At 37.7% G+C, this 21,839-nt stretch overlaps 1 protein-coding gene across 4 annotated transcripts in view; it reads left to right on the top strand.

Moving 5' to 3' along the window:
- The first annotated feature begins 16,291 nt into the window (after window positions 1–16,291).
- shank3a (SH3 and multiple ankyrin repeat domains 3a) overlaps window positions 16,292–21,839 on the top strand; it is a 174,092-nt gene continuing 168,544 nt past the window's right edge. For all 4 annotated transcript variants that reach the window (XR_006404143.1, XM_044356278.1, XM_044356276.1 and 1 more), the window contains exon 1: window positions 16,292–16,439. The gene's annotated coding sequence lies outside the window, so the exon portion shown is untranslated. The remainder of the gene's footprint in view (window positions 16,440–21,839) is intronic.

Consider the following 21,839-nt stretch of genomic DNA (forward strand, 5'->3'; position numbering starts at 1 on the left):
GTGTTGTCACAACCCAGATCAATAAGAAGTATTGAAGTACAATGTAGGCAGGCAGTCTTTCCATCTATGTCATTAAATGGCTCAGTGCTGTGCTCTGTGTTTCTGAGCTCCCCTCTGTGTTTGATATCTCATCTGGCATTCCCTCTGTGCGCAGCCCTCGTTATCGTATTCCTATGGAGTACATTGGCATTTGACATGCAGACACCAAAGGCTCTGGCAGCACTGCAGATCAACTGCCTCTCACAGCAGTACTCTCTCTCTCTCCCTCTCTCTCTCACTCTCTCCATCTCATTGTGTCTCTTCGTTTGTCTCTATCCTGTCTTTTCTCTGTCATAAACCTCAAACAGGTGATGGACCTCAGGGATCAGAAGGACTGTCACTTACTTAAGCCTTAATTTGATTTGAATCAGATAACTGTGTGTCTGAGGTGAGAGTGTGTATCTATGTGTGGTGTTGGAGATGACACTGCGGGAGACATGTATGCAGCTGGTAAAAGACGTATTTTGACATTTGAGGTTTTTCTCATTTGTATGAACACATCTGTCATCGCAGATTTCATGAACATGAGCAGGACTTGGCTCTGAAAGTATACAGATTCTTACAGAAAATACAGCTTCTGCTCATCAGAAGATACTATATATTGTCATAATGAGAATTTCTCATCTAACTAGAAAGTGCAACTGAAATAACATATGTTATTTACCACCCAGTAAGCATTTTCTATTTTTGTGTTGTGTTTTGTTGAAAGATGAAAGGTCCATTTTAGACTCATAAAGAAAATATACTTTGAGCATGAACATTTTGAATGAACTCAAGTTCACATGAAGTTAAATTTTATTTATATAGCCCAAAATCACAAATCACACATTTTTCTTAAAGGTCTTCACAATCTGTACAACATACGACACTATCTATCCTAAGGGCTGGGTTAGTCTCGAAAATTACTAGTTTGTACAATGTGTCGTCCAACCAAGCTGGGAGGCAAAAACATCTTTTTCCAAATGACCACACTTATGGTCAGACTTTGTTGTGCTGGTAGTATTATTAGCATTGGACCTACAATATATCAGCACTTAAAAATACAACTCAATATAGGCACTAGCCCCACATGGTAATAGGTTGACTACAGAATGAATGTAAACTGAAGTCACTAACAATCCAAAATATAAAACAGCTTCTGCATCTCTGCTCAGTCCTTGCTTAATTAAGTGTTTTTCTTTTCTGAAAGGCAGTGCAGATAATCACCTTGCTACTTGCCTTCCTCTGAGCAATCAACCTGTTTATTTTTCCTTTCAATGTTATAGTGATAAAAAAATTGGACTGTCTCGGAAGTAATGCTATTTTCTTTGTATGTTTTGAAGTGTTAACTATCTGCTGTTGAATGTAAGACTCGCTTGCTGAAGTGACAATCTCTGCTGATGGATTTTATCAGCTGTTTTATAATGAATTCTGAGAGTTGGCCAAACTACAGTATGAAACTCTCAGCCTGTGTCTGGTAATTGTGTTCTACAAACTGTTGTTGGCACCATTTCCTGTATGCCTGGACAATTTCCTAGAGAAAGGTACACCATTTGGTATTCAAAAAGATAAGAATTCAGACTGCTATGCAAACTTTGCTATGCTGCAAACTATTATTTTGCATAACTAACCTAAATTATTTTGTGCAACAAACAGTTTTAAAATGAAGGTATTGTTTTGTGTCACTGATGAATATTAAATGAACTTCTCATATGTTATTCTGCTCAGATCTCATATTCAGGTTGCATCTTAGAGAGTCTGAACATTGTTTACCATTCACAATTGTGGCATTTCTGCTTTCTTGTGTAGCAAAAGCTGGCAACTAGTCTCAGGGGAATTCAGAGAGAAGAATGGAATGAAATTCAGAAAACTGTAATGGTGAAGAGTGGGTGGTACACCTAGAGTTGCTTATGAGCAGCAAAAGAAACAAAATTTTGCTAAAATACTTGTCAGTGACACAGTTAAGCTGTGACTGTGTTGTACTTTACTCTCCAACTTTATATTGTACTGGCAACGTGGTACAGTGGTGTCCCAATGAATTTTTTTGTGCTTTTGATGTCGATTTGAATCATTTAATACTGATCATACAGGCCAGATACTGAGTTTGATCAGATATTTATATTTTGCTGATAAACATTGCTGCACATTGTAGGTGTGACAGATGAATAGCTCTGCTTTAAGAAAATATAGCCTGCATCAAAGCTTTCCTTTAAAATCTTTTTACGTAATATTTTGTATAGTGTTCAACAGTATTTTGTAAAGTACAGTGTGTGTGGACTGAAGTTTTACCGTGGAACTGCTGTAGCAGGAAATTTTGCACAGGATTGAGAGAGCTAAATCTCCAGCATGTTGATGAAATGGGGGTCCTGGTGGCCGTGTGGTGTAAGACGCAAATTACCTATTTGCAGTGTCCCTAGTTTAAATCTCACCAGTATCGCATTGCCACGCCATATTTTTTTTGACATGCCAACCATTTAGTAAAGTCGAAATGTCAAAAACATCTTTGAAAAATGTCCCCAAAATAAACTGCTGCTGCTCCACTTACATCACTTACTAACACTCACTGACTGCCAGTGGCTTTTTATTCGTTTGTGTCGCTCCGTGGTCCCCTTATTACAGTAGCAATGTTGGCATGTTGAATAAGTTCCAGTGTTTCAATAAAACGCAGTTAGGTTTTATACCTGCAGCACAATGGTTTACAATAAACAAATTTTTAACCATTGTATAACATTAAGCTGAGCACTCTAGCACCAACAAACAAGTCAACAATGGAGTGCTTTACAAAGCCTATACCAGCTCTGGTCAGAAAGAAAATGACTCAGTTCATAGTCTGTTTCATTTTAAAAGCTCTGCAACTGTCTAGCGTTTTGTATAACGATAGCTCTCCCCAGTACTAGCATCTCAGCTGCTGGAGACATAACATTAATAACACAGCAGAGTGCTCTGCTTTTCATATTATTTTTTACTCTCTCACTCCACACACACCAACTTCTGTTTTTACAAAATACACATTTATATAGGTTAATTAACTTTTTAAAATAAGACTCTCACACATTTATCTCTGCTTTTTTCTGTTGATCAGACTGTTGAGTGGACAAAGGACATCAGGACATCAGGATGTCTAAATGAATTGTGAGATTCCCTACTAAAAATGGACATTATTTTATATAATTTGTACAACAGACTATACAAAAACCTTTTGATTAAGTTTCTGAGTGTCACAGGGTGTCTGGTTGACTTTTTAGTTTCTCTGTCTGACAGGTTTGAAAATGAGAACTTTGCACTTATTGTGGCCAAAGGAGACTTTTTAGGAAAGAGGTTCATTGACCTTCATTGGTCAATTGTGTTTAGATCAACAAATATAAAAGCTTTGGAACACCACTGAGTTACTGCTGTGTTGAATTACTTACAATATAGAAAGTAGTTAATTGAACATTTTTAATACAATAAACTAGACACAGTATCGTGCTCCTAATAGTTTCTAGTTGTTGTTTTCGTTTTTCCCTGCATAAATTATCTTTAAATCATTAAATTAAATGGGTCAAAAATGTCTCCAAATTCACTTTAAAACAAGTTTTAACCATTTGTTTTCCTTCAATTGCAGAAGAACATTGACTTCTAGTAGACTGACAGTGACAGAATAAGTAAATAAACAGTATTAGCTAGTGAGGTGTTATTTATAGCCTGTGGCGTGTGTTGGGATGAGGCCAGATGGACAGCCGTGATCCTATTACCTCTGTTACTTCTCATGGTTGTGTCTTCCTCCAGATCCTGCATTCCCACAGTAGACAGTACTCATGGACAGCTTTGGTTCTTCTGTTCATTAACTCTGAGCAGACCTCTGAGTTCCCTGCCTATCCATTCGGAAAGCAGGACTGAACACGGTTCATGGTATGTGTCTCTGAAGAATGATTCTGTTGATCTTTGGTGTTGTTGTAACAATAGATGCTTGCATCAGTGTGTTCTTCTCTCTGTAGTGTGCCAACTATTTTTGTAGTGTAATGTAAAAAGAAAAAACAAGTGCAATGGGGAAAGGATGGAAGACTGAGCTGACCAGGTATTGGCTGTTGGTCTCAGTGGCTGACTCACTTGCAGTTCATTCATGTCTAAATGCTAGCGGGTCGATTGAACATGGTTCTGCCACTTGAAAGATACACAGCTGTTATACTTCACTTTACTTTAATGAAGGGACAGTAAGGTAAAGTCAAGTGGTGCATTAGAGAGTAAGTGCGGAAATATACTGAAGTTCATCCCTGCTTCAAAAAAATTGATTTTTCAGAAGGCTCTTTTTTTTTTTTACATTTATTTGAGAATTAGTGAAAGTGTCACAAAGTTGGCAGAAATTAAAAAAATACATTTAAATTGTGAAGCAACCCTCGACAAAACACCCCTAAGTAAACACATTATTATCATAAAATAATTGTTATTCTCTCAAAACTTAGCTCCAAAACTTAAACAGGTACAGTGACAGCAGCACCATAGACTACAGCTTTGAAAATGGTAGTTTGAACAAGACAGTTTTGACAAAAAGTTAAAGATTTTAAACATTTCCAGGTGTAATCTGTACTAGTGCCAATTAGATTTGGTATTTATATGCTCCATGGAAATGTCAGCTAACCTCATCAGCTGTAAAAAAAGACACACAAAGAAGTGTTTAAAGATTATGAATCATATCAATATCAATAATTATTGTTGAATTGTGTAAATTGCTGACTACAAACATGGAGGGGATTGTCAGAAGGATACTCTCATAATTGAGGCATATTTTATCTGCTCTGTCTTTAATATGTATGATGACTTCATTTTTCTTTTCCCCAAGTCTATTTCATGTTGCTTATCTACTTTTTGGTTGGTAGATAGGGAGATGTGGTGAGATGGAGTATAAAAGATGTTAAGATCGTATCTATATTTCCTTCACAGGCAGTCTGAGTGAGAGTAGGGAAATTAATGAATTATCTTATAAATTCTAAAGAAAATATTTGCTGTTATTGATGTTGCTTTGTTTTTCTTGTATTTACTTGCCAGTAAATTGTTGCATTTATCTACATGGTGGTATATCTGTCAGTAGACACATATTTAGGTTTATGATTGTATCATTAGTCATTTTAACACGTTTATGATTATAGTGTTTATAATTTTTCCATTTTTTTTCCATTTGTTATTAGATATTTTCTGAGGCAGATATTACTCAATAATGGAGAGGGCCTGTAAGGATGTATGAAGTCAGACTGATTAGACCAAGTTACAGCCATATACTGTACTGTACCTGCCATCACTGTTTTGATTCCTTATTATACTCATTATTGTCATTGGAAAATGACTGACTCGGGAGTATTTGAGGTGTTTTTAGTGATCATTTTCCAATAGCTTGCATTTGAAGTACCAGGATGAAAAAACTATGCCCACATATGGTGATTAGACGGAATTTCAAACATTTTGATGAACAGGTCTTCTTGACTGATCTTTTGACAGGTGATATTTATGATACTGCTAAAATCCCAGATGTGGAATTAGCTCCTGACCATTTTCATAAGACGTTTAACTCTTAGTAGAGTAGTAGTTGATAAGCATGCACCTTTAAAAAAAAATAGTACAGAATAGGTCAAGTCCCTGATTCTCAGCAGAAATTTCAATCTGGCTTAAAGAGAGAAACAAAGCCTGGGCTCGTGCCAGGCATGTCAGGCGTGCCAGGTATGCTAAGCATGCCAGGCGTGCCAGGTGTACCGGCAACCCCGGTCAGTGGCTTGTTTTCAGGCACCTTAGAAACAAATGCACATGTGCAAGAAGAAAGGCTAAATCTAATTATTATTTGTTTTTAATTCCCAAATCATTTTTGAATCCAGCAAAATTCTGGAAGGCAGCAAATTCTCTTATCCATGAGACTTCACTCTCATTTCCTCCTCTCGTCACAGCTGATGGGTGTTCAATATCAAACCCTAAAGAAATTTGTGTAGCTTTTAATGAACATTTTGCATCCCCTGGCAACATGTTTGAAGAAACTTATACAAGACCCCCTCTGTCCGCTATTGATCCTGATACCTAGGTAATGCCAAGGCCTCATTTTATGCTACAGCTGTTCCCTTCTTGTGACATGGCCAATGCATTAGTAACTATGGATTTCAGTTGGCAAGGATAAACTTGATTCCTACTTTTTAAAGCTTGCTGCTCCAATTGTAGTCAGCAACATAACATATATTTTTAACCCTTCTGTTTTATGTGGTACAGTTCCTAAGGTCTGGAAGGCTGCTTATGTAACTCCATTACATAAAGGCGGTTGAACAGCTGAGCTTAACAGTTGTAGGTCTATCTCTAAATTATCATGCTTAGCAAATATACTACAATCTTTAGTAAATTATCAGCTTAAATCATTCCTTTCAGCACATTCTATTCTAAGCATACACCAATCTGGTTTTAGAGAAAAATACAGCACTGTCACTGTCACTCTTGTTTTAAATGACATCAGTTTGGCTTTTGATAGAAAGAAACACTGTGCAACTCTTTTTATTGTTTTTTCAAAGGCATTCAATACAATTGATCATGCATTGCTTTTGAGAAGGTTCCATATCATCAGATTTGATGAAATTGCTTATAAATGGTTTCAGAGTTACCTCATGGACAGACAACAGTGTGTGGCTATTGGATCTGTTAAATCTGAATTTGTTCAAATTGCAAAAGGTGTGCCACAAGGCTCAGTCCTCGGGCCTGTTCTGTTCACTCTTTACATAAATGAGATTGTTTCTGCTGTAACTAGATGTAATATATATCTTTATGCTGATGACACTATCTTGTATTGCATTGTGGATGCTGAACATTCTGCTGTAAAATCTCTCCAACACTGCTCTGCTGAGTTAGAAATTGCACTTAGTAAGCATAAGTTAGTTCTATATGCAGATAAAACTAAATTCATGTTTTTCACCAGAACCAAAAATATTGATTATGATAACCTCATCATCGTAAGAATGGTACAGATATTGAAAGAGTCACAGAGTACAGGTATATTGGAATTTGGATTGATGAGAAGGTATCATTTATGTCCTTGCATGGAGAAGGTATCTTTTAAATATTTGACTAAACTTGTGAGCAAATTAAGACAAAAAAATTGGTTTCTTCTGTAGGAATAAAACATGTTTTCCTCTGCACTGTAGAAGGACGATTATTGAGGCAATTTTTTTAATCAGTCCTGGATTAGGGTGACATTTTATACATGCATGCCTCAGCTGTGACTCTGAAGCCCTTAGATGCTGTTTATCACTCTGTGCTAAGATTTATTACCGGAGATAATTATGATACTCATCACTGTGAGCTGCATGCTAAGGTTGGGTGGCCCTCCCTCTCTGTAAGACATGATAGACACTGGGTTTTATTTATTTATAAAGCTCTTACTGGTTTTTTACCCTCTTACATCACTTCGTTGCTGTCTTTTGATGCAGACCCTTATTGAACACACTTAAATGATTGATTACATTGCAGGTGTCGGCTGTTTTTACAGAGCTTGGAAAATCCAGTTTTTATTACTGTGCACCTACAACCTGGAATAATATGCTGAATAATGTTGAGTTTACCTCATTTTTATCGTTAGGACATCTTAAATTTTTAATTTCATCCCATTTCACTTCCAGCTGTTCTTGTTTTAGTTGATTCATTTGTTTTAAATTTTAACTGTTCATATTAGCTGTTAAGGTTTCATTATTTTACTAATTTGACTTTTTATTATTTTAACTTTTTATTGCCATTTTATCATATGTTCCTTATTTGTGTCTTTTGATGCCTTGGATCTTTTCTTCTTCTTTTTTTACTTGGTTACATTGTAAATGAGGTCTCTACCTCATTTACAATGTATTTCTGAGTTGAAACAAAGGTCATAATAAAACTAAGAAACTTTTGACGGAATCTATATAATACACAGCACTGCATTTAAACAGAAAGCAGCACTGTCTTCCCTAAATTACTGTCTTGCAGCATTTGCATGATTCCAGTGACTCAAGGAGTTGTTTCATTTGTCTAATAGTATATTACATAAAATTACAATACACATAACTCATAACACTCATAACACGTCAACAAACATAAAACACCCTGGAATCACTGATCCTTCATACCTGAATGTCACTTAACCACACATACACTCTTTGTCTGTCCAATTGTACTCTAATTCTCACATGTCTTCCCTCATTTGTTGTACATTTTGCAGCCTAGCAGGAACCTAAGCTTAGCTGGTGGTGGAGCCTAAATTGTTCCAACACCTTCAGATAAATATGATTGCAGCTGTATTCTCTGTGCTGATGTATGAATAGGCACTGCTGCATTAGTGAGGCAATGAGCGGCAATTGTTGTGTGGGCACATCTCTCACTAAGTCTGCTTGCTCTGTCTGCAACAACAAGTTACTGTTTGTCACTCTGATCATGAAAGTTCATATCAATAGACATATTGGATAGACGGCCATGACGGCCATAATTGAGCAGTGGTGGCATGCTGCTACTGAATGTCTTTAGGGGCAATTCTGAACATACTGCTTGCCAAGACATGTTCATTTAAATAATCATGAAAAATTAGACTGTCTTAGCAGATCAATTTGTATTTCAAAGGAATGTTTGTATCTTAAAATTTGACAGCACAAATCTTTTTAGTCAGGTTTCCCAGCTATGGTATGTATTTGCTCTTTTTTTAAAACAGCTAACAGCCATAGGCTGGAGTATTCAGTGTTGACCTTATGGTGACCAAATGTAAAAGTGGAATATATTCTTGTTGATGAGGTGTTTTACCTGAGGCAATACCATTTACCTCGTCCCAAGGCAGAGGAAATGATGAAAATGAGGTGTGATGGGTCATTAACACAGCTGAACATCAGTCAGACCTCTAGAATGGAGATGCATTTCTCACTAAAGGCACACTTAAGAGTGCATTAATCTGCACTGTCTTGGGAAATTATAATTCAGTACAATAACTACAGTATGTTTCAATTCAACTGTCTCAAAACCCTTGATTGAGTATTTGAAAAATGTATTAAATCAAATGCACAGTAAATCCACTTCCATCAGCTGTGCAAACTTGAAAAAATGCATAACCATAATTATGAGAGATAATAATCAATACTGTTTGCTTTCCAGTATTCACACTTAACACACATTTTATAAATGTTTTTTTTTCATTTTATGATTAAATCTGAATTTCTTTAAAATTTTCCAACTCAAGTGAACATAAAAAATGTTTAAGCAAAATGTGTTTTGACTTACACTCATCACAGTATCCATATAACATGTTATTTGGAATTCATCAGCCTAAACAGAGATGAGGCATGTGTTGAAATGCACTTGCATGTACTATGACAGCCATTGCCCCAAGGCATCAACTGGGGCATTACTATCTTAATCAGACTCACCATCAGCACTCTCAGTGCCATCAGTTGACATTTATATTCAGTAATTATGCAAAGTCACTTGAGTTGCTTGATGCAGAGAGTGTGGATATAAGGGTGAGGAGATAGGAAACGCAAATGGCAGATAAGATGGAATGCAGTGTAAAAGGCTTATAAAGGCTCAAAGAGTTGAGAGTGGCAAAAAGAGAGGAAGGCTTATAGTTGTTAAGTATTTTAATGGAATGTTAACCAGTTATTTCCTTTGTTGGTTGTACAGGCTTCGTTTCAAATTATAAATTGGATAAATGGAATATACCCATTCAGAGTTGGGGTCTAAATGTTGGTTTGCACACTTTTCCCTCCCTCCCTCTGTCTGCCTTCCTTTTATCATTCGCCTTAGTCACTATCTTCCAAAACATGCAAATTGAATCATAATTATGCAGACATCTTAGAAAGTAGTATGGAAGGGCCACTTTCCATCTTGCCTGGTTTGCCATTTCTCCAGCAGCTCTGCTTAAGAGTCTGGCTGCTTCCCCAGACTCACGATCCCTTTTTGTGTCTGGCCAGCTGGTTTCAAAGTAATGTGCTGAGGTTTGATGTAAAAGAGCCATTTCTTTTCCCATGCTGGTATAAAATCACCATCTGTCTCAGTGGCTGCTCTGATTTGAGTGGCCTCTCTTCCAGACCAGCCTGCAAATGCACCCCCACGAGCCCAACATCACACCCTGTTGCCTGTACAGTACCATACAAAATACTGTATATTTATTTATTGTACTATAACATCTTCTCAAAATAGAATTGTTTTGATTTTTGAGACACTGATGGTTAAAGTTAGTTTACATAATTGTATTAAGCAAGAAATTGCCCAAAAAGAAAAAGAAAACTAATAATTCAGTTATTCAGTCAATCATTAAGCAGGTCAGCAAGACTAGCTGGCTATGTTTATGTCCTTGCATGGATATTTCAGTCAGTAAGTTTTACAGTTTGTGTCAAAAAAAATCCAGTGCCCCTTAAACGCTTTAAAATTCTCCTGTGAGAAATATAAGGCTGCTTCTACATCCCACAGGTCTTCATATCCATGTAATCTATGTATGTTTTCACATACTTGCATGCAGAGGGCACAAACACATGGACATAATAATCATGGAATGCAGATATAAGGCCCTTGTCTAATAAACTGTTCCAACAGCAGCCTTTGAGAGAAGAGATTAGCATGATTTGCATTAGCATATTGGTAAAAGAGGAAAGAGCTGCCTTTACACTAGCGGTTAATTGACTCAATTTCAAATGCATGTTGCTCTCTCTCTCTCTTTCTCTCTCCTCCTCTCTCTGTCTTTATCTCTCTTCCTCCCTGTCATCCACTGGGCTAAATTAATGAGAGATCAGTGAAAGGATGTTTACAAGATTAACACATGCCTCAACATTTAGTCTGTGTATATGAATGCTAGTTCGGGCCTGTGTTGTCCCAAAGGAGGTGTGAGGATTACACCAGCATACAATTTACCAGATACATTAGTTTTCATACAGCACCGAACTGATCTTAAACTATTATACCTTTATGATAGGAAATGACCTGTGTGTTATGTAATGGAATTACCAGTGTGACCAGTAATAACACAGAGGCCATGAAGTAATATCTGTCCATGACCAGCAGGCTTAATGTTGTTTGCTCAAGGGAAGCTGATCATGATAAAGTTAAACAATATTCTTTTTTAAAACCACACCTTAGTAGTGGACTAACATGGCCATTTTTTGGGATAAGCTGCTTGATTGATTTTTCTGCTGCTTTATGTCTTTCTGGTTTCTCATCACTGATCCTCTCTCACTTTTGCTCTCCTTCTTTCTCTCTGTCTATTTCTCCCCCTTAAGCCTTCGAAGGCTTAGAAGTGATTCCACTAAAGAACATTTTTATACAAAATCTGCCACCTCAATCTGGGCCTCTTCTTTTTGTGAGTGCAAGTTAGCATTATAGAGTATGTTATAAACCTTCCTTTATATCAAAATTAGGCTTGCGATTTAATTATTCATAACCAATATAATACCCACAAAACCACTAGAATGTAACAAAGTAATATGTTGATATCACCTTTCCATATGAGCATAACATTTCCTGCTCCTGCAGCATTCAGCTGAGCAGTTTTAGGACTGATAAAATGAAGAGATTCTTAGAGGTACATTCTGGTGTCCTTTGTGTGTAAAGGGGGTGACCATGAAGTAATAATACAATAAGCTGTTTTGTCAAGGGGCTTTATGCACATACACACAGAGAAATATTTCTTCACACACACACAGAATGTCCCCTCAAGTTTAAAAGAGCGACAGGTAATTACCATTGGCTAAGGGTATTGACATCACCGAGGGAGAGATGAGAGGAGATGCTTCAATGAATTATTCCAACTAATTACTTTCTACCATACACCTATGGGAACTGTATGTGTGGGTTTAGTGTGGTTTACATGTTCGTGTGTGTTAGAGTGCAGAATGTGAATTTGTGTGTGAGATATGCCTGTGTTTTCTGCCTCCCAGGGCCAAGGGGAAAGCTATTGCAGCTGTCTGTGTCTGGCAGAAAGGCATCTTCAAAAGCCTTTAGCAAGCTGAAGACACTCATTTTCCCCTAACAGCAACACTATAAACCAATTTTAGCTTCTTCTGAACACTGAATTACTCCATTACTCTATGAATTTGGCAAACATTTTAGTGACTGTGTGATTTGTTTGGTTTAATATGTCTCGTATGAATCTGTATTGAATCACTTGTACTGTAACAAGTTTAAGTTTGATTACGTTACAAGTATATTTATATTTTACATTATATTATGTTTTTGAGTCCATCTGGCCAAGATTTAGAATTCATGATACACTTTGTGTTTCACACGTGTGTGTTTTGTGTGTGTGTGTCCATGGTCCTTTCTGTGTCTGCTCATGCTTGTGTTTCTGCATATTCCTCAGTGCTCAGAGCCCAAGGAAGGTGACCCCATACTACAGCAGGACTGTTAATTATCCAGAGAAGTGAATCAAACCTGCATACATTATAAAGTATATAACTTGCATATTCATTTGGGAAAGAATACAAGGTGATGGAAAGTAGACTAAATGGTGTGTGTAAGATGATGGGAGGCAGTGGAGGAAGTTGAGAAACAGAGGAGAGAGGTATGCAGATATTTGTGAATGTGTGTGTGTGTGTGTGTGTGGGGGGGGGGGGGGGGGGGGGGGCACACTTCAGAAAATGCACCATCCTATTATCCCATGCAGGCTTATAGAGTGGCATTACTTCACTTCACTTTTTAGTCTCACATCTCAAGAGGAACTCTACTTAAATGGACACAGTTCAATTGGGTATTGATTCAGTTTTAACAATTTAACAATTATGCATAATCCCACTCAAATGTGATCACTTCATACTGTTGGGGCATTAAAAAAACAACTAGATGTTTGTGGTCATATGACTGGAAAGTGCTTTTTATTGAAGCCTGCACTGACAATCTAAATGCAACCAAACTGTAGAAAGTATTAATATTTCATGCACTATGCCCAACAAACATGTCCTCTGTGCTGTCTACATGACTGTTGCACAGACTAATGTTTTAACCTTACCACACAAGTACATGAATATCAATGCCAAAACTGCTAAATGTGTCCCAATATGTATGTTTATCAACAAGTCCTACGAATCAAATGACAAAATACCTTGTTGGTCCATGCTTGCCAGAATGACACATATACTTACATACACAGTGGGGTCCAAAAATCTGAGATCACTTTCCCATTCATTTGAATATGTATTTTTTGATTGGATGGTCCAATCAGCAGGGCGACGTTGCCGTTTAAAAAACAAAACCATTTTATGATGTTGCAAAGCTATGGTTAGATTAGATGGGTTAGATTACTACAATGTTAAAGTTAGGGGACATTCATTGTCATGGTTACAATAATAACAATGGTTATAGTTTGGGAATGACTGTGGCCATGGTTGAAAGAGATGGTCGGTTTGTTGTGGTAAAGTCTTACGTTTTGTTGACCCTTCCATCCACCTTGACTTCTCCTTCTGTGGAATTTAATACCATCACACTCTTTTCTCCCTTTTCTCCCACTGGACAAGTCAATGGGAGTCATTCCTATATATGATTGCTGGAGGGCTTTGTCACTTGAATGTACACTCATGTTGGTTTTGGAAACAACTGATGTTCTTGTTTTTATGGCCCATGTTTAGAGTCCATTTGTGGCACCAAACAGCTGTTCTGTGTGCTACGTACACACTGTTGCCCTCATTATAGCACCCCTGAAGATGCTCAGTTGTTATGTGGTAAACATCTGGTTCAGTGCAGGGCTAACTACATCGCGAGGTCAGTGTTTTTATGCAGCTCTCATCCAAGCTCTTTGGGTATGAGAGTGCTGTGAGCTGTGCTTTGCTTTTTCTTGCATTACACATTCACCTTTTATCTACAGTGCTACCTTTCCATAGTTTTTTTTTCCTGTTCTGAGTGTGGTGTGTGCTTTGTGAAGCAGAAAAAGGCATTGGATGCCAACTCTAAGTTCACTACCCCTGAGAAAGAGAGGACTTGTTTTTCTCTGCTGGCTATTAGACTGAAGGACCACAATTTCAAATGCACACAGGCACACATATGCATATACACACATATGCATACAGTCAGAGGGACACATACACATGTATGAAAAACAGATCCCTGTGGACCCAGAAGTGAAGGTATTATATAATTATTGTAGCTTTAGAGAAATGAACCCTTCATCTCCAACACTTCTCCAGAGCCCCCCCCCCCCCCCCCCCCCCCCCACACACACACACACACAGGTGTGTTGTTTTTCAGTTTCAGAGCATATTGCATCTTTAAGGAAATGTCACCTGTGAAGGAAAAAATGGAAAATTAGTAACATGAAGTAGTCTTTACCCCTCCAACATATTTTTATATTGTTGTACCTACAATCACTACATTTTTCTACCTCCCTTACCTTGATTTCTAGCTAAAATTGAAGGGAACAGTACAGTCAGACTGCTTTCCTGTTTACAGGTTTGAGCTGACTCATTCAGAATGGTAGTTGGTGTACATGATTAAACAATGGTTGTAAGCAAAAAAAAAACTTACCAGCGCACGTGTGGCATAATTCAAGTTTAAGGTATCTGTTCATATGACATGTATATCACAAACACAATTATTACTGAATAAAGTACTTCTGCAAAATCCTCTCATTCCTTCCTCTTAGCTGCTGGTAACAAGTCCTGCTTAGTAATAACTCTCTTTGGTTAATCTGGAGCTATGTAGGTAAAGGGCAGCTAATGAATGACAATCCATTAGTGTGTGACCAACAGGATAGCCAATAAATGACCATCTTAACATTCATGAGGGATTCACAACAATTAAAGGCTGGTAGGCAGCAGTGGTAGACCTGTAGTCTGTACTACTGTTGGGAAAAGAGAAATGTCACAAAACTCTCGCCCACATTACAGACGTTAAAGTCTTTATAATGACTTATGTGGCATGTTACGCCATGATGCAGCAAAATTTCAACCATAGTGTCACTGCCTAACAGTCCATAGTGCAATAGATGACATGTTCATTGTCGGATCTGTTTCCTCTGTAACTCCAGCAGCAGTTACAGATATATGTCTGGCAAATTGTAACTTGTAACTCCTCCCGCACCAGCCCACACTGTCTGAGTAGCATGTGCTCTCCATCGTCTCTTGTCAGAAAGTACCCTCTTTGCCTACGTCACTATAGTTTCTGAGGTGCATTTGATAATAAAGTTATTTTTAACAGCGCTTATTATTCCTAACATCATAAACTATCCACTGCTCTGGGCCGACTGCCAGTACTGTCATAGCAGTGTAATAGGCAATACATCAACAAGTGTGTGTGTGTGAGTGTGTGAGAGAGTAAGTGAGTTTGTGTGTCACTGTGTGAGACATCAGCATTTTTAGACATAAAGTGGGCATGCAGAAGCCTGGAATCATGAGGTGTCTCACAGTGCTTATCTTTTTTATCAATGGCTTAAAATGTGCACCAGGAAATGTGTGTAAGTGGCTTGGTTAGAGATTAAATATTTTATACAACATAGCTACAATATAGTATGAAACCAGTTTCATTGGCTGTATGTTATTTATATCCTCTAAGTAAATACACAAGGAGAAATGAAGACAGTATTAGTTGTTGGTCTGGTGCTCTGTGGCATGCTGCAGCCTGTAGTTCAGTGAATGAGTTTTTACACTCGTTGCCCTGTGCAGTCATGTTTGATATGCGGCTTCTCTCTCTATTGCTCAGCTCCTATTGCTGTACTGTAATTACTGCACTTGGCAGACAGTCACAACACATCGACAACAGATGAATTTGGTCTGAGGAAGGCGGATGAGCAATAGAAAAGAGAGATGTGTGGTGGGAATGGGAAAAAGGACCACAGAAATTTTTCACAGACTCTAACTGAAAAATTACAGATATGCAAAAAGTTTTTAAGCAAACCATACAAGCAGACACAGGTTGACAGACATTTATGGCTAAGTGTGTGTGTGCAAGCTCATTTCCATAATTAGCAAATCATCTGATTAGCCCCTTAAGATCTTCTACACATGATCACCAACAGATTGATTTTTTTGTGGCCTTCAATCAGTGTTTAGAGCATGATGACACCACAGTGTTCTCCAAAAGCGAGTCAACCCCATAGACCCCCATGTTAAAACACCCAACTTTACAGCAGAAATAAACATGTTTACAGCCTTGTACAAAAAACGGTTTTAGTCTTTATAGCCTGATGACAACTGTACGGGGGAAGAATTTTTATATAACTCACCCATTTAAATGTTATTAAGGTTTAAAGTTATGCATAATTAAGGGCGTGGCCGCTTTGATTGACAGGCGCTACCACAGAGACACCGTTGGTCAGGTAACACAACCATGGCGTAACCCCAGATTCACAGAGTATAGGCCTGGCCGTCGTAATTTCAGTGTGTTTTCAGTGCATGAAAGTTAATTGTAACATATTGGTCGCCGAAAAAAGTCTTATTCAGCATTTGGGTTGTACTAAAAGACCCTCTAAGGAGTAGTTCAGTTTTTTTCCGGTAAGCACATTTTGTTTTAATGGTTTTAAGTCGCTTTTTTTCACTAGCAAAGATTAGCATTAGCATTAGCACAGTTAACCATAGTCTGTGAATGCACCGTGCTAACCGAGCAAGCAGCTAGCCGCTAGCATTAGCGTCTGGCTCCAAAAATCCAAGATGGGGACGGTCAAAATGCAAACTCGAGGCTTCAATACGAGAGTCCACAAACCAATGGGTGACATGACGGTGGCTACATCCAGTATTTTTTACAGTCTATGCCTAGGATACCGTGTGTGTGTGTGTGTGTGTGTGTGTGTGTGTGTGTGTGTGTGTGTGTGTGAGTGTGAGAGAGAGGGAGGTAAAGAAAGAGAGTGAGAAATATATACAGGCTTAAGTGTTGGCACATGCTGTGGTAATATCAGGAGAAGGGGAATGGAAGTTATGCAAACAGAATTTAACAGATGTATTTACTGTAATTATAGCTGTGCAATACTGTAACCACCCCCAATATAACACTGCTGTTAAAAACAGAATAGCTTCCATGTCTGAACAAGGATATCCTTTCATTGCCTCATCTTGAAATATTCATGTTAAAAACCAAATATTCCACCCAAACCTTCATATATTTCTACATAGTGGAGGGGACCGCATGTACAGCACAGATTTTGTGTAGGTGATGTTTCACGTCAACTGTGTTGTTACTTGATAAATGACTTCAATTTCTAATCATTTATGAAATCAGTCATTCAGTTTTCTATCAGTTGACTCAAAGATTGAGCACTAGCCTAATTGTTTTAAGCACTGTTATATTGGCTTTTTTTTTAAGTTAAATTTAGCCAGTAAACAACACTAACACTTAATCTTTTCTATATTACACACGAAAACGTAGCAGACTTAATCTTGTGTAAACTGGCAAATATTTCCAAGTTGTTCGTTTTACAAGTAGGTTGTTTATTGAAAATTCATATTCTCATTTTCTATTATAGGCCTTCATGTGTATGGCGAGTATCACCATATTAAAACAGGATTTTTTTCGTATCCGCGTGTCATGAGTGGCATAACTGAATAGTTCTAAGAGTGTAGTTTATAATTGTTAAGTGTACACAAGCAACATTTATGAATGAAAAAGAGGCAAAATAGAAGATAATTATTGTGGACATTTGAGCACCAAATAAAGAAATAATATGAAAAGAATAGAGCAGCACTGGGGAGCTAATAGATGAGAAAAGGCTGAGTTAACTTTCAGCGGTGCCCTTTAATATACTCTCTGCACCAGGTAATGTTGGTGTGCAGTGGCAGAAGAGGGAAATAGCTTTTCAGAATCGATGATGCCTCTCAGAAAAGGGTTTTGCTAATGCATTTACTGAGAATGCAGGTTCAGGACACATTTTCTTATTGCTTGATGAAACAGGAAAGGATAAAGACTTTGACAGATGAAGAATGGATGAATTGATCAAAATGGTCAAAAATCTATATGCCTTGAAATTGTATGCCTCAAACAAATAAAAATATTGATTCTGTAGTCATTTTAACAATGTAAAAACAATCCTATAAAAACAATTCCAATTCACAAACCTTAATATAACATAGTACAGCAGGGGCAAATCAAGCCGATGTTCACGGTGAATATTAGTAATGAAATGTAGTGATGAGTATTGTAGCCTACTTGTCAATCATTTTCAAGTCCAAAAGTTAATAGAAGGTGGGCTCTGGACGCTGAGTATAAACATACTATGAATATAAATTTGGCTAGTACCACTTGGAAAGCAAATGTTAAAGCCACTGTGAAGTCTGGAAGTATAATATCATGTTGGTGAAGAAAACATTTTGGATGGAGGGACTTAGCCTAATCATAATTGTGTGGATACAAAGCAGATATGATTCATTTTAGCTTTATGCTGTTCATCTGATACCACTTCCTGTTCTAACACCATTACTCAGCTGAATAGGGGTTAGAAGAAAGTTAAAATATTTCAAATCTCTGTACCATGGTATCCAGCATAATGCATAACGGCAGTAAGCAGGCACATCAAATAGTATGTATATTGGCAAGTCACACAAGAGCGCACAATTAAAGAGAGATTGAGGCGCTATCCAAGAGCAAACCCCGGATGCACCCAAAGACTGTCACTTTCAAATGATGTCTTGATACCATCTGTGCACTGTTGTTTCGCCATCTCCTGTAATGATGCCCTAAAATCTTGAGCACATAAATGCCACATCTCGTTTGCATAACTGTGAAGAGGCTCACATTAAATAGTATTCCAGTTTTTCAAACACCAATCAACACAGTCTTGCACAGTGTAATTCACTTCCTCCTGGTTTTCATGATTCAATATTTTACCTCCTCTTGATGTCCCTGGCATCTATTTGTATGCAAATTAATTGCGTGATATCAGGCAACTGATGGAAACACTAGAAGCATTGCAGCATTTCAGGCATATTAGGTTATGAATCTGCAGTTGATCATATTCATCTCGTGCATCTTGTTGGAAGTATTCACTTTAGGTAACTTCAGGCTTGGAGTCAGTTCAGGGAAATGCCAAACACAAAAAAGCAGCATTTTAGGCATGACAACACAGCACTTACAGTACCTCAAGGTCTGACTGATGCTTGTACATCAAGCAGGATGTCGGAAGTCAAACAACGATCAGTCAACATGAGACTTGTGTACTGTTCCCTTAGTCCCTGACATTGCTGTATGGTGCGCTATGGTGTTAGCATGTGAAGTTTTCAAAGTCAATGTAGTTTTATTCATTCCATCCAACCAACGCACCAAAAAGGACTCTCATACTTGTTCATGATTATATCTTCTTTTACCTCTCATTAAAGACTGCAAAAAAGAAATCATTAATTCTGGACATGAGGCTAAGACTTTTTGCAGCAAGCAGCCTTATCTGGTTAGGCATTGCCCTTTAGTAATGTGTGGCTGTTATGGTCTACCTTTTTCCCTTCTGTACCCATTACTCACAGTGATAGGGATGGGTTGGAGCTGAAACACTGTGTTTCCTCACAACTGTTGTCCGTTTTTATATCAGTGAAGATGACAGAGAGCAACAGTGGAAAAAAGAGCTGCTGCAACAGCTGACTAATACGTGTGCAGACTAGAGACTTACTAAGACCTCAAGAGAATCCTGCTGCAAAGACTTCTCTATAATGATCATATGTATATGATATTTACTTATTACTTACTTGACATTTATCTAGGGAAAGCTGGGATGTGTTAAATAGTAATCCTCACATATATACTTGGCAAATGACCATATCAGTGTTCATCTGTAGCCCATCAAGGGTTAACCAACAACCTGACTGGAGGAGTTGCTGGTTAACTAACAAAGTTAGACACAGTCTGATACTGTCTGGGACAGTTAGTGTTGAGTTAGGAGCTAAAAATCAATCAGAGTGCAGTGTTTAATGATTTTAATAATTTGCCTTTTGATCAACCTGTCAAGCAAAAGAAATAATAATACATATAAATACATATAATACAATAATGCATGAATCTGAAAACATCAAGTGATCACTAAAATAGTGTTGATTGCACAATTATTGGATAGTCTAACTTTATTCATCCAGGTTTCAGTGTAGGACCACAGCTCACCTGAAGTTCACCTCACTTTTGTCCACATTTATACAACCATTATCTCATTCAAAGTTATCATGTTTCCTCCTTTTCCATGCAAATTGTAGCTTAAATTAGTAAGACAAACTATTCTTCTTAAAATGTGTGCTTCACGTTGATACAGTCCCAGACGAGATTTTGTGTTCTTGCAGGATTGGGGGGGTTGCCTAGCGACGCACTAATCATAGTGTGTTGTCTTATGTATTTACTCAGTCATTCAATATTTGTTCCATTTTGACTGTCACGACTAAAAAATCTGTATCTGTTGGTAGAAATAGTCATTATGTGTGGGATATAAGATCAATAATCCTAGCTTTTTCCCAGCTTTAATGTTTCTACATACACACACACACACACACACACACACACACACACACATACTAACCCCACTTTCAGATTTTATGAGTGATGTTGCTTCGCATGACGTCCCAGATCAGAGCTCCACTCTGATGTGTCAAACTGCCACTAGACTGGATCGTGACCCAGATACAGTATGTTTCTGTCACAGATGAGAGATGCAGATCAATAGTCATAAAAGCTCTGGAATAGATGGCTTAGTAATGACTTATATCCCTGGTTTAGAGAGATCAAATGAGTTGATCTTTACCTGCTAATGAATAGTGGCTTACCCTCAGTCTGCCTCTTCTTTTTTCTTTCCCTATGTATAAAAATAAATTAGGAGAATCCCTCTCAGTGTTACAGTAATTTCTCTCTGCTACACTCCCTGTAATTTCTTTCTCAATTTTACATGGTTAAGTGTACATACAAGCACATACAAAGATAGACTGCTGTGGGGTTTAAGGGCAACAATGGTGTAAACAGTGTAAAATATTTAGGACTGTATGGAGGGAGGATGCTGGGACATAACAACACATTGTAGTTAGTTTAACCCCTTTCCATGATTATCCCATCATGATTCCTGCAGCTACAGGAAGAAAATGGCCAATAGTGTCTCACATGTCACCGATAATATGTATTCTCTCATTGTGCATCGAGTAATTAACTGGTTTGTGTTATTGCAAGCCATAATTTGATCTATTTCAAACTGTATAACACTTTCATTCAGGTTTTAAAATATTTTCAGATGTAAGGAATTCCTGAGTTGCTATGACGACTTATGTTTTAAAGTATATCATTTTATATCACCTCTGTGACCACTGGATCACCTCTGGGATTCATTAGGATATTCCACAGCCCTCCTGTTGAATCAGCAGCTACATTTTCTGACAGGGTGTCTATAGAGGCTTTGAAAGAAAGCGCTTTGATGAAATATAGCTACTGGTTTGGAGTCACTCTCTTCTCTAACTGCAATACCTATATTCACATTCAGATTAAAAAAGCTGTGCTATTGCTTTTTACCCTACAGTGCATATTGAGCTTCTCTGTGAAAATGGAAATTTTATCTATAGCATGTACATATCTTTAAATCAAAACCAAAATTTATCTCATTTTTAAAGACGAGTTCAAACTGCTCTGAATGCTTCATTGATTGCTAGCATACTTACAGTAATGCACTGAACAGTTTGTGGCCATCTAAAAGATACAACTGTTTACTAGTCATGAGCAGCAGGAGAGTTGTGTTTAGTAGGAGGCACCTACCTTTGGCAGATTTGCATCATTAATTACTCCTCAACCTTCCAAAATCTGGTCAGATTATTGTGTATATACATACAGTAAGCATCCTCATGCATCCCCAGTCATACACAAACAGTTTGGTGTATGTTTTTGTTATGGTCTGTTTTTATCTGTGACCCATCAAAGTTTTTACTGTCCCTGGATTAGAAGTCTCTTCACTGGCA

This window comes from Thunnus albacares, chromosome 7, assembly GCF_914725855.1.
Source record: "Thunnus albacares chromosome 7, fThuAlb1.1, whole genome shotgun sequence".
NCBI classification, from domain to species: Eukaryota; Metazoa; Chordata; class Actinopteri; order Scombriformes; family Scombridae; genus Thunnus; species Thunnus albacares.